The sequence below is a fragment of the Oncorhynchus keta genome, chromosome 1 (genome assembly GCF_023373465.1).
Source record: "Oncorhynchus keta strain PuntledgeMale-10-30-2019 chromosome 1, Oket_V2, whole genome shotgun sequence".
NCBI classification, from domain to species: domain Eukaryota; kingdom Metazoa; phylum Chordata; class Actinopteri; order Salmoniformes; family Salmonidae; genus Oncorhynchus; species Oncorhynchus keta.
The window spans coordinates 1,220,519-1,231,582 of NC_068421.1; positions in this window are offsets into that span (position 1 = coordinate 1,220,519).

The following is an 11,064-nucleotide window of genomic DNA, read 5'->3' on the forward strand; positions in this document are numbered from 1 at the left end:
ACAAGACGAACTGGCACAGAGAGACAGGAAACACAGGGATAAATACACTAATGGGACTAATGGGGAAAACAAGACGAACTGGCACAGAGAGGCAGGAAACACAGGGATAAATACACTGGGGACTAATGGGGAAAACAAGATGAACTGGCACAGAGAGACAGGAAACACAGGGATAAATACACTAATGGGACTAATGGGGAAAACAAGACGAACTGGCACAGAGAGACAGGAAACACAGGGATAAATACACTGGGGACTAATGGGGAAAACAAGACGAACTGGCACAGAGAGACAGGAAACACAGGGATAAATACACTAATGGGACTAATGGGGAAAACAAGACGAACTGGCACAGAGAAGCAGGAAACACAGGGATAAATACACCGGGAACTAATGGGGAAAACAAGACGAATTGGCACAGAGAGACAGGAAACACAGGGATAAATACACTAATGGGACTAATGGGGAAAACAAGACGAATTGGCACAGAGAGACAGGAAACACAGGGATAAATACACTGGGGCCTAATAGGGAAAACAAGAAGAACTGGCACAGAGAGACAGGAAACACAGGGATAAATACACTAATGGGACTAATGGGGAAAACAAGACGAACTGGCACAGAGAGACAGGAAACACAGGTATAAATACACTAATGGGACTAATGGGGAAAACAAGACGAACTGGCACAGAGAAGCAGGAAACACAGGGATAAATACACCGGGAACTAATGGGGAAAACAAGACGAATTGGCACAGAGAGACAGGAAACACAGGGATAAATACACTAATGGGACTAATGGGGAAAACAAGACGAATTGGCACAGAGAGACAGGAAACACAGGGATAAATACACTGGGGACTAATAGGGAAAACAAGACGAACTGGCACAGAGAGACAGGAAACACAGGGATAAATACACTAATGGGACTAATGGGGAAAACAAGACGAACTGGCACAGAGAGACAGGAAACACAGGTATAAATACACTAATGGGACTAATGGGGAAAACAAGACGAACTGGCACAGAGAGACAGGAAACACAGGGATAAATACACTGGGGACTAATAGGGAAAACAAGAAGAACTGGCACAGAGAGACAGGAAACACAGGGATAAATACACTAATGGGACTAATGGGGAAAACAAGACGAACTGGCACAGAGAGACAGGAAACACATGTATAAATACACTAATGGGACTAATGGGGAAAACAAGACGAACTGGCACAGAGAGGCAGGAAACACAGGGATAAATACAATGGGAACTAATGGGGAAAACAAGACGAACTGGCACAGAGAGACAGGAAACACAGGGATAAATACACTGGGGACTAATGGGGAAAACAAGACGAACTGGCACAGAGAGACAGGAAACACAGGGATAAATACACTGGGGACTAATGGGGAAAACAAGACGAACTGGCACAGAGAGACAGGAAACACAGGGATAAATACACTGGGGACTAATAGGGAAAACAAGACGAACTGGCACAGAGAGACAGGAAACACAGGGATAAATACACTAATGGGACTAATGGGGAAAACAAGACGAACTGGCACAGGAGAGACAGGAAACACAGGTATAAATACACTAATGGGACTAATGGGGAAAACAAGACGAACTGGCACAGAGAGGCAGGAAACACAGGGATAAATACACTGGGGACTAATAGGGAAAACAAGACGAACTGGCACAGAGAGACAGGAAACACAGGGATAAATACACTAAGGGGACTAATGGGGAAAACAAGACGAATTGGCACAGAGAGACAGGAAACACAGGGATAAATACACTGGGGACTAATAGGGAAAACAAGACGAACTGGCACAGAGAGACAGGAAACACAGGGATAAATACACTAATGGGACTAATGGGGAAAACAAGACGAACTGGCACAGAGAGACAGGAAACACAGGTATAAATACACTAATGGGACTAATGGGGAAAACAAGACGAACTGGCACAGAGAGGCAGGAAACACAGGGATAAATACACCGGGGAACTAATGGGGAAAACAAGACGAACTGGCACAGAGAGACAGGAAACACAGGGATAAATACACTAATGGGACTAATGGGGAAAACAAGACGAACTGGCACAGAGAGACAGGAAACACAGGGATAAATACACTAATGGGACTAATGGGGAAAACAAGACGAACTGGCACAGAGAGACAGGAAACACAGGGATAAATACACTAATGGGACTAATGGGGAAAACAAGACGAACTGGCACAGAGAGACAGGAAACACAGGGATAAATACACTAATGGGACTAATGGGGAAAACAAGACGAACTGGCACAGAGAGACAGGAAACACAGGGATAAATACACTAATGGGACTAATGGGGAAAACAAGACGAACTGGCACAGAGAGGCAGGAAACACAGGGATAAATACACTCATGGGACTAATGGGGAAAACAAGACGAACTGGCACAGAGAGACAGGAAACACAGGGATAAATACACCGGGGACTAATGGGGAAAACAAGACGAACTGGCACAGAGAGGCAGGAAACACAGGGATAAATACACTGGGGACTAATGGGGAAAACAAGACGAACTGGCACAGAGAGGCAGGAAACACAGGGATAAATACACTAATGGGACTAATGGGGAAAACAAGACGAACTGGCACAGAGAGGCAGGAAACACAGGGATAAATACACTGGGGACTAATGGGGAAAACAAGACGAACTGGCACAGAGAGGCAGGAAACACAGGGATAAATACACTGGGGACTAATGGGGAAAAAAAGACGAACTGGCACAGAGAGGCAGGAAACACAGGGATAAATACACTGGGGACTAATGGGGAAAACAAGACGAACTGGCACAGAGAGGCAGGAAACACAGGGATAAATACACTAATGGGACTAATGGGGAAAACAAGACGAACTGGCACAGAGAGGCAGGAAACACAGGGATAAATACACTGGGGACTAATGGGGAAAACAAGACGAACTGGCACAGAGAGACAGGAAACACAGGGATAAATACACTAATGGGACTAATGGGGAAAACAAGACGAACTGGCACAGAGAGGCAGGAAACACAGGGATAAATACACTGGGGACTAATGGGGAAAACAAGATGAACTGGCACAGAGAGGCAGGAAACACAGGGATAAATACACCGGGAACTAATGGGGAAAACAAGACGAATTGGCACAGAGAGACAGGAAACACAGGGATAAATACACTAATGGGACTAATGGGGAAAACAAGATGAACTGGCACAGAGAGACAGGAAACACAGGGATAAATACACTAATGGGACTAATGGGGAAAACAAGACGAACTGGCACAGAGAGACAGGAAACACAGGGATAAATACACTAATGGGACTAATGGGGAAAACAAGATGAACTGGCACAGAGAGACAGGAAACACAGGGATAAATACACTAATGGGACTAATGGGGAAAACAAGACGAACTGGCACAGAGAGACAGGAAACACAGGGATAAATACACTAATGGGACTAATGGGGAAAACAAGACGAACTGGCACAGAGAGACAGGAAACACAGGGATAAATACACTAATGGGACTAATGGGGAAAACAAGACGAACTGGCACAGAGAGACAGGAAACACAGGGATAAATACACTAATGGGACTAATGGGGAAAACAAGACGAACTGGCACAGAGAGGCAGGAAACACAGGGATAAATACACTGGGGACTAATGGGGAAAACAAGACGAACTGGCACAGAGAGGCAGGAAACACAGGGATAAATACACTGGGGACTAATGGGGAAAAAAAGACGAACTGGCACAGAGAGGCAGGAAACACAGGGATAAATACACTGGGGACTAATGGGGAAAACAAGACGAACTGGCACAGAGAGGCAGGAAACACAGGGATAAATACACTAATGGGACTAATGGGGAAAACAAGACGAACTGGCACAGAGAGGCAGGAAACACAGGGATAAATACACTAATGGGACTAATGGGGAAAACAAGACGAACTGGCACAGAGAGGCAGGAAACACAGGGATAAATACACTAATGGGACTAATGGGGAAAACAAGACGAACTGGCACAGAGAGACAGGAAACACAGGGATAAATACACTAATGGGACTAATGGGGAAAACAAGACGAACTGGCACAGAGAGGCAGGAAACACAGGGATAAATACACTAATGGGACTAATGGGGAAAACAAGACGAACTGGCACAGAGAGGCAGGAAACACAGGGATAAATACACTGGGGACTAATGGGGAAAACAAGACGAACTGGCACAGAGAGACAGGAAACACAGGGATAAATACACTAATGGGACTAATGGGGAAAACAAGACGAACTGGCACAGAGAGGCAGGAAACACAGGGATAAATACACTAATGGGACTAATGGGGAAAACAAGACGAACTGGCACAGAGAGGCAGGAAACACAGGGATAAATACACTGGGACTAATGGGGAAAAAAGACGAACTGGCACAGAGAGGCAGGAAACACAGGGATAAATACACTAATGGGACTAATGGGAAAACAAGATGAACTGGCACAGAGAGACAGGAAACACAGGGATAAATACACTAATGGGACTAATGGGGAAAACAAGATGAACTGGCACAGAGAGACAGGAAACACAGGGATAAATACACTAATGGGACTAATGGGGAAAACAAGACGAACTGGCACAGAGAGGCAGGAAACACAGGGATAAATACACTAATGGGACTAATGGGGAAAACAAGACGAACTGGCACAGAGAGGCAGGAAACACAGGGATAAATACACTAATGGGACTAATGGGGAAAACAAGACGAACTGGCACAGAGAGGCAGGAAACACAGGGATAAATACACTAATGGGACTAATGGGGAAAACAAGACGAACTGGCACAGAGAGGCAGGAAACACAGGGATAAATACACCGGGGACTAATGGGGAAAACAAGACGAATTGGCACAGAGAGACAGGAAACACAGGGATGAATACACTAATGGGACTAATGGGGAAAACAAGATGAACTGGCACAGAGAGACAGGAAACACAGGGATAAATACACCGGGGACTAATGGGGAAAACAAGACGAACTGGCACAGAGAGACACACAGGAAACACAGGGATAAATACACCGGGGACTAATGGGGAAAACAAGACGAACTGGCACAGAGAGGCAGGAAACACAGGGATAAATACACTAATGGGACTAATGGGGAAAACAAGATGAACTGGCACAGAGAGACAGGAAACACAGGGATAAATACACTAATGGGACTAATGGGGAAAACAAGACGAACTGGCACAGAGAGACAGGAAACACAGGGATAAATACACTAATGGGACTAATGGGGAAAACAAGACGAACTGGCACAGAGAGGCAGGAAACACAGGGATAAATACACCGGGGACTAATGGGGAAAACAAGACGAACTGGCACAGAGAGACAGGAAACACAGGGATAAATACACTAATGGGACGAATGGGGAAAACAAGACGAACTGGCACAGAGAGACAGGAAACACAGGGATAAATACACCGGGAACTAATGGGGAAAACAAGACGAACTGGCACAGAGAGACAGGAAACACAGGGATAAATACACTAATGGGACTAATGGGGAAAACAAGACGAACTGGCACAGAGAGACAGGAAACACAGGGATAAATACAGGAAACACGGGAACTAATGGGGAAAACAAGACGAACTGGCACAGAGAGACAGGAAACACAGGGATAAATACACCGGGAACTAATGGGGAAAACAAGACGAACTGGCACAGAGAGGCAGGAAACACAGGGATAAATACGCTAATGGGACTAATGGGGAAAACAAGACGAACTGGCATAGAGAGACAGGAAACACAGGGATAAATACACTAATGGGACTAATGGGGAAAACAAGACGAACTGGCACAGAGAGGCAGGAAACACAGGGATAAATACACTGGGGACTAATGGGGAAAACAGGAGACACCTGGAGGTGGGTGGAGGCAATCACAAAGACAGGTGAAACAGATCAGGGCATGACAGCTCCTCCACAGGAGAGTCACCAGCCATGAGAACCCTGTCACATGCTTCCTCTATAAGAGCCTGTTCAGACAGGTACACACACAGGAACACAGTCATCTACACCTACATGCTTTCTCTCTCTGTCTGTCTCTCACCCATATCTTTCTCTGTCTCTTCCCGCCCCTGCCTCTCTCTCTCCTTTCTCTATCCTTCTCTCCCCACCTCTCTCTCCCTCCTCTCCCCCTCTCTCTTCTCTATCTCTCTTCTCTCTCTTTCTCTCTCTCTCCCCCATCACTTCCTCTCAGGTGATCAGCAGTGACTCTGGCTCCTCAGTGATTTGGCTGGTGGACACAGGTCAGAAGGTCAAGCAGTTCCACCGTTGTCATGGTGATGCTGAGATCTCCACAATGGCGTTGGACAGGATACAGGCACGTGTTCACCGGTAGCTCAGACGGAGTAGACGTGGTCACTCATTACATCAATGAATGTAGGCAGTCCCCATAAGCATGAAATATAGACACTAAGACATTGACATGTATCCATTCTAATATTGAAAGGGATTCTGGAGAGATTCACTGTGTACAATATGTAGATGTATCTAAATGCATCCACAGATAAATATAAATACAATACATGTTCAGTAATATAATCTCCGACAGAACGGACCCATAATAAGTTGCATTGAAATGGAAGAATTGGGTGAACTGGAATAGATGACAATAGAATCGTTTTGAAAAAGTATTTTTTTATTGAGCAGTCCTGACGTGGAAGTTTATATATATATTTTTGCCCTTTTTCTCCCCAACTGGTAGTTACATTCTTGCCCCAACCTATGCAAGTCCCGTACGGACTCGGGAGTGGTGAATGTCGAGAGCCAAAACAAGACCCAGTCAAGCCGCACTGCTTCTTGACACAACGCCCGCTTAACCACGGAAGCCAGCCGCAACCAATGTGTCGGAGGACATTGTCATGTGGCCCACCACATGAGTCGCTAGTGCGCGATGAGAGAAAAACATCCCTGCCGGCCAAGCCCTCCACTAACCCGGTCGACGCTGGGCCAAACCCTCCACTAACCCGGTCGACGCTGGGCCAAACCCTCCACTAACCCGGTCGAAGCTGGGCCAAACCCTCCACTAACCCGGTCGACGCTGGGCCAAACCCTCCACTAACCCGGTCGACGCTGGGCCAAACCCTCCACTAACCCGGTCGACGCTGGGCCAAACCCTCCACTAACCCGGTCGACGCTGGGCCAAACCCTCCACTAACCCGGTCGACGCTGGGCCAAACCCTCCACTAACCCGGTCGACGCTGGGCCAAACCCTCCACTAACCCGGTCGACGCTGGGCCAAACCCTCCACTAACCCGGTCGACGCTGGGCCAAACCCTCCACTAACCCGGTCGACGCTGGGCCAAACCCTCCAATAACCCGGTCGACGCTGGGCCAAACCCTCCACTAACCCGGTCGACGCTGGGCCAAACCCTCCACTAACCCGGTCGACGCTGGGCCAAACCCTCCACTAACCCGGTCGACACTGGGCCAAACCCTCCACTAACCCGGTCGACGCTGGGCCAAACCCTCCACTAACCCGGTCGACGCTGGGCCAATTGTGCACCGCTCCATGGGTCTCCCGGTTGTGGCCGGCTGCAACAGAGCCTGGACTTGAACCAGGATCTCTAGTGGCACAGCTAGCACTGTGATGCAGTGCCTTAGACCATGCACCACTCGGGAGGTCTGACGTGGAAGTTTTAAGCAGGGTTGGTCGGAGGCCATCTGACATTTGACTCTGTGAAACGTGTTTAATCTTCTCTGCTAGTGTTACTGTTGTGTCAGGAGCTTTCTGGTCTGTTAGCTGCTAGCTGTGTTTACTTGTGTTTGTCTGTCTGTGTACGTTTGAGATTAGGGTATCTATCCATAGGACCACTTTAAGCCATACACTCCACAGAGTTGGGCTTTACGGAAGAGTGTCTAGAAAAAATGTTTGGTGTTCACCAAAAGGCATGTGGGAGACTCCCTAAACATATGTAAGAGGGAACTCTGGACAGATGAGACTAAAATTGAGCTTTTTGGCCATCAATGAAAACGCTATGTCTGGTGCAAACCCAACACCTTTCATCACCCCGAGAACACCATCCTCCCAGTGAAGCATGGTGGTGGCAGCATCATGCTGTGGGGATGTTTCTCATCGTCAGGGACTGGGAAACTGGTCAGTGTTGAAGGAATGATGGATGGCACTAAATACAGGGAAATTCTTGAGGGAAACCTGTTTCAGTCTTCCAGAGATGTGAGACTGGGACGGCGGTTCACCTTCCAGCAGGACAATGACCATAAGCATACTGCTAAAGCAACACTTGAGTGTTTTTAGGGGAAACATTTAAATGTCTTGGAATGGCCTAGTCAAAGCCAATACCTCAACCCAATTGGGAATCTGTGGTATGACTTAAAGATTGTTGTACACCAGCGGAACCCATCCAACTTGAAGGAGCTGGAGCAGTTTTGCCTTGAAGAATGGGAAAAATCCCAGCGGCTTAAATCTTAATTTAATCTTCAAAGTGGTAGACGTGTTGTGTAAATCAAATTATACAAATCCCCCCAAAATCTATTTTAATTCCAGGTTGTGAGGCAACAAAATAGTAAAAATGCCAAAGGGGGTGAATACTTTCCCAAGCCACTGTACCTGTGTCTCTGTCCTTCTGTTAGTCTAGAGTTTATGCCTCTGTCTCTTTTTGTTTGTCGAGGTGTATTGATAGATGGAACAAGGGGTGCCTTAGCTGGCTCGAGAGGTTTCCTTGCCCCGGTTGGCTCGGCAGGCGCCCATCCCACATCAGGCCTCAGCCGGATCATCAGCCGGTTCACCAGGCTCCCTCGCCTTTGCCGGTTCGTGGGGCTTCTACGCCCCCCAGCCGGCTTGTCCAGCGCCATGCCTCGGCCGGCCCGTCAGGCTCGCCCAGGAGGAACGCTTTGTGGCGCCCCAACGGGGGGGGTGGTGGTACTGTCACGCCTGCTCCCACTCTCCCTCCGTGGCACTCGAGGGCGCCAGGCTGCCCAGCATTACGCACACCTGCTTCCCTTGTCACGCGCATCAGAGATTCATTGGACTCACCTGGACTCAATCACTTGTTACCACCCCAATATCTGTCTGTTCCCTAGTTCTGTTCCCCGCCACTGCATTAATTGTCGTCTGTTGTTGTGTGTTACCTGGTTCTGACACTGTTCCTGTCCTGTTCCATGTCTGTGCTAAATTAAATGTTCCCTCTCCGTACTTGCTTCTCTACTCTAGCGTTGGTTCCAACAATAACAGAGTGAAGGGAACAGTCCCAGTATTAACCGCAGGTATAACAGACACCCCTCGCTCTCTCCTCCATTGCCCTCTCTGTTCTCTCCATCCTCACTCCTCCATCACCCTCTCTGTTCTCTACATCCTCTCTCCTCCATCACCCTCTCTGTTCTCTCCATCCTCACTCCTCCATCACCCTCTCTGTTCTCTACATCCTCTCTCCTCCATCACCCTCTCTGTTCTCTCCATCCTCTCTCCTCCATCACCCTCTCTGTTCTCTCTCTCCTCCATCACCCTCTCTGTTTACTCCATCCTCTCTCCTCCATCACCCTCTCTGTTTTCTCCATCCTCTCTCCTCCATCACCCTCTCTGTTCTCTCCATCCTCTCTCCTCCACCACCCTCTCTGTTCTCTCCATCCTCTCTCCTCCATCACCCTCTCTGTTTTCTCCATCCTCTCTCCTCCATCACCCTCTCTGTTTTCTCCATCCTCTCTCCTCCATCACCCTCTCTGTTTTCTCCATCCACTCTCCTCCATCACCCTCTCTGTTCTCTCCATCCTCTCTCCCGATCACCCTCTTTGTTTTGTCCATCCTCTCTCCCACCTTTCTCCTCCCACATCCCTCTTCCCCCTCTCTCCCTCTCTCCTCTCTCCGACATCTTCATCTTCCCCCTTCCCCAAATCCCTCTTCACCCCTCACCCTCTTCCCCTCTCTATTCTTTTCCCTCTCTCGCCCCCTCTCTGTTCTCTTCCCCCTCTCTTCCCCATCTATCTCTTCCCCCTCTCTCCCCCATCTATCTCTTCCCCCTCTCTACCCCATCTATCTCTTCCCCCTCTCTACCCCATCTATCTCTTCCTCCTCTCTTCCTCATCTATCTCTTCCCCCTCTCTTCCCCATATATCTCTTCCCCCTCTCTTCCCCATCTATCTCTTCCCCCTCTCTACCCCATCTATCTCTTCCCCCTCTCTTCCCCATCTACCTCTTCCCCCTCTCCCCATCTACCTCTTCCCCTTCTCTCCCCATCTACCTCTTCCCTCTCTCCCCATCTACCTCTTCCCCATCTCCCCATCTACCTCTTCCCCCTCTCTCCCCATCTACCTCTTCCCCCTCTCTCCCCATCTACCTCTTCCCTCTCTCCCCATCTACCTCTTCCCCCTCTCCCCATCTACCTCTTCCCCCTCTCCCCATCTACCTCTTCCCTCTCTCCCCATCTACCTCTTCCCCCTCTCCCCATCTACCTCTTCCCCTCTCTCCCCATCGACCTCTTCCCCCTCTCTCCATCTACCTCTTCCCCCTCTCTCCCCATCTACCTCTTCCCTCTCTCCCCATCTACCTCTTCCCCCTCTCTCCCCATCTACCTCTTCCCTCTCTCCCCATCTACCTCTTCCCCCTCTCTCCTTCAGACACAAAGCCATCTAGATGTGTGAAACCTCAGTAGTCAAAACATAGGCGTAGCAACAGCCCACTCACATCTCCTCTTGATGTCCATTATGGAAAGTGAAGTTCAACTCTCTCTCTCTCTCTCTCTCTCTCTCTCTCTCTCTCTCTCTCTCTCTCTCTCTCTCTCTCTCTCTCTGCCTCTATCTCAATTCAATTCAAGGGCTTTGTTGTGGCTCACTGTGGTATTTCACCCAATAGATATGGGAGTTTATCAACATTGGATCTGTTTTCTAATTCTTTGTGGATCTGTGTAATCAGAGGTTAGGAATTGCAGCACAATGGTGTTTGTTCTTCACTGGTTGCCCTTTTCTTGTGGCAACAGGTCACAAATCTTGCTGCTGTTATGGCACACTGTGGTATTTCACCCAATAGATATGGGA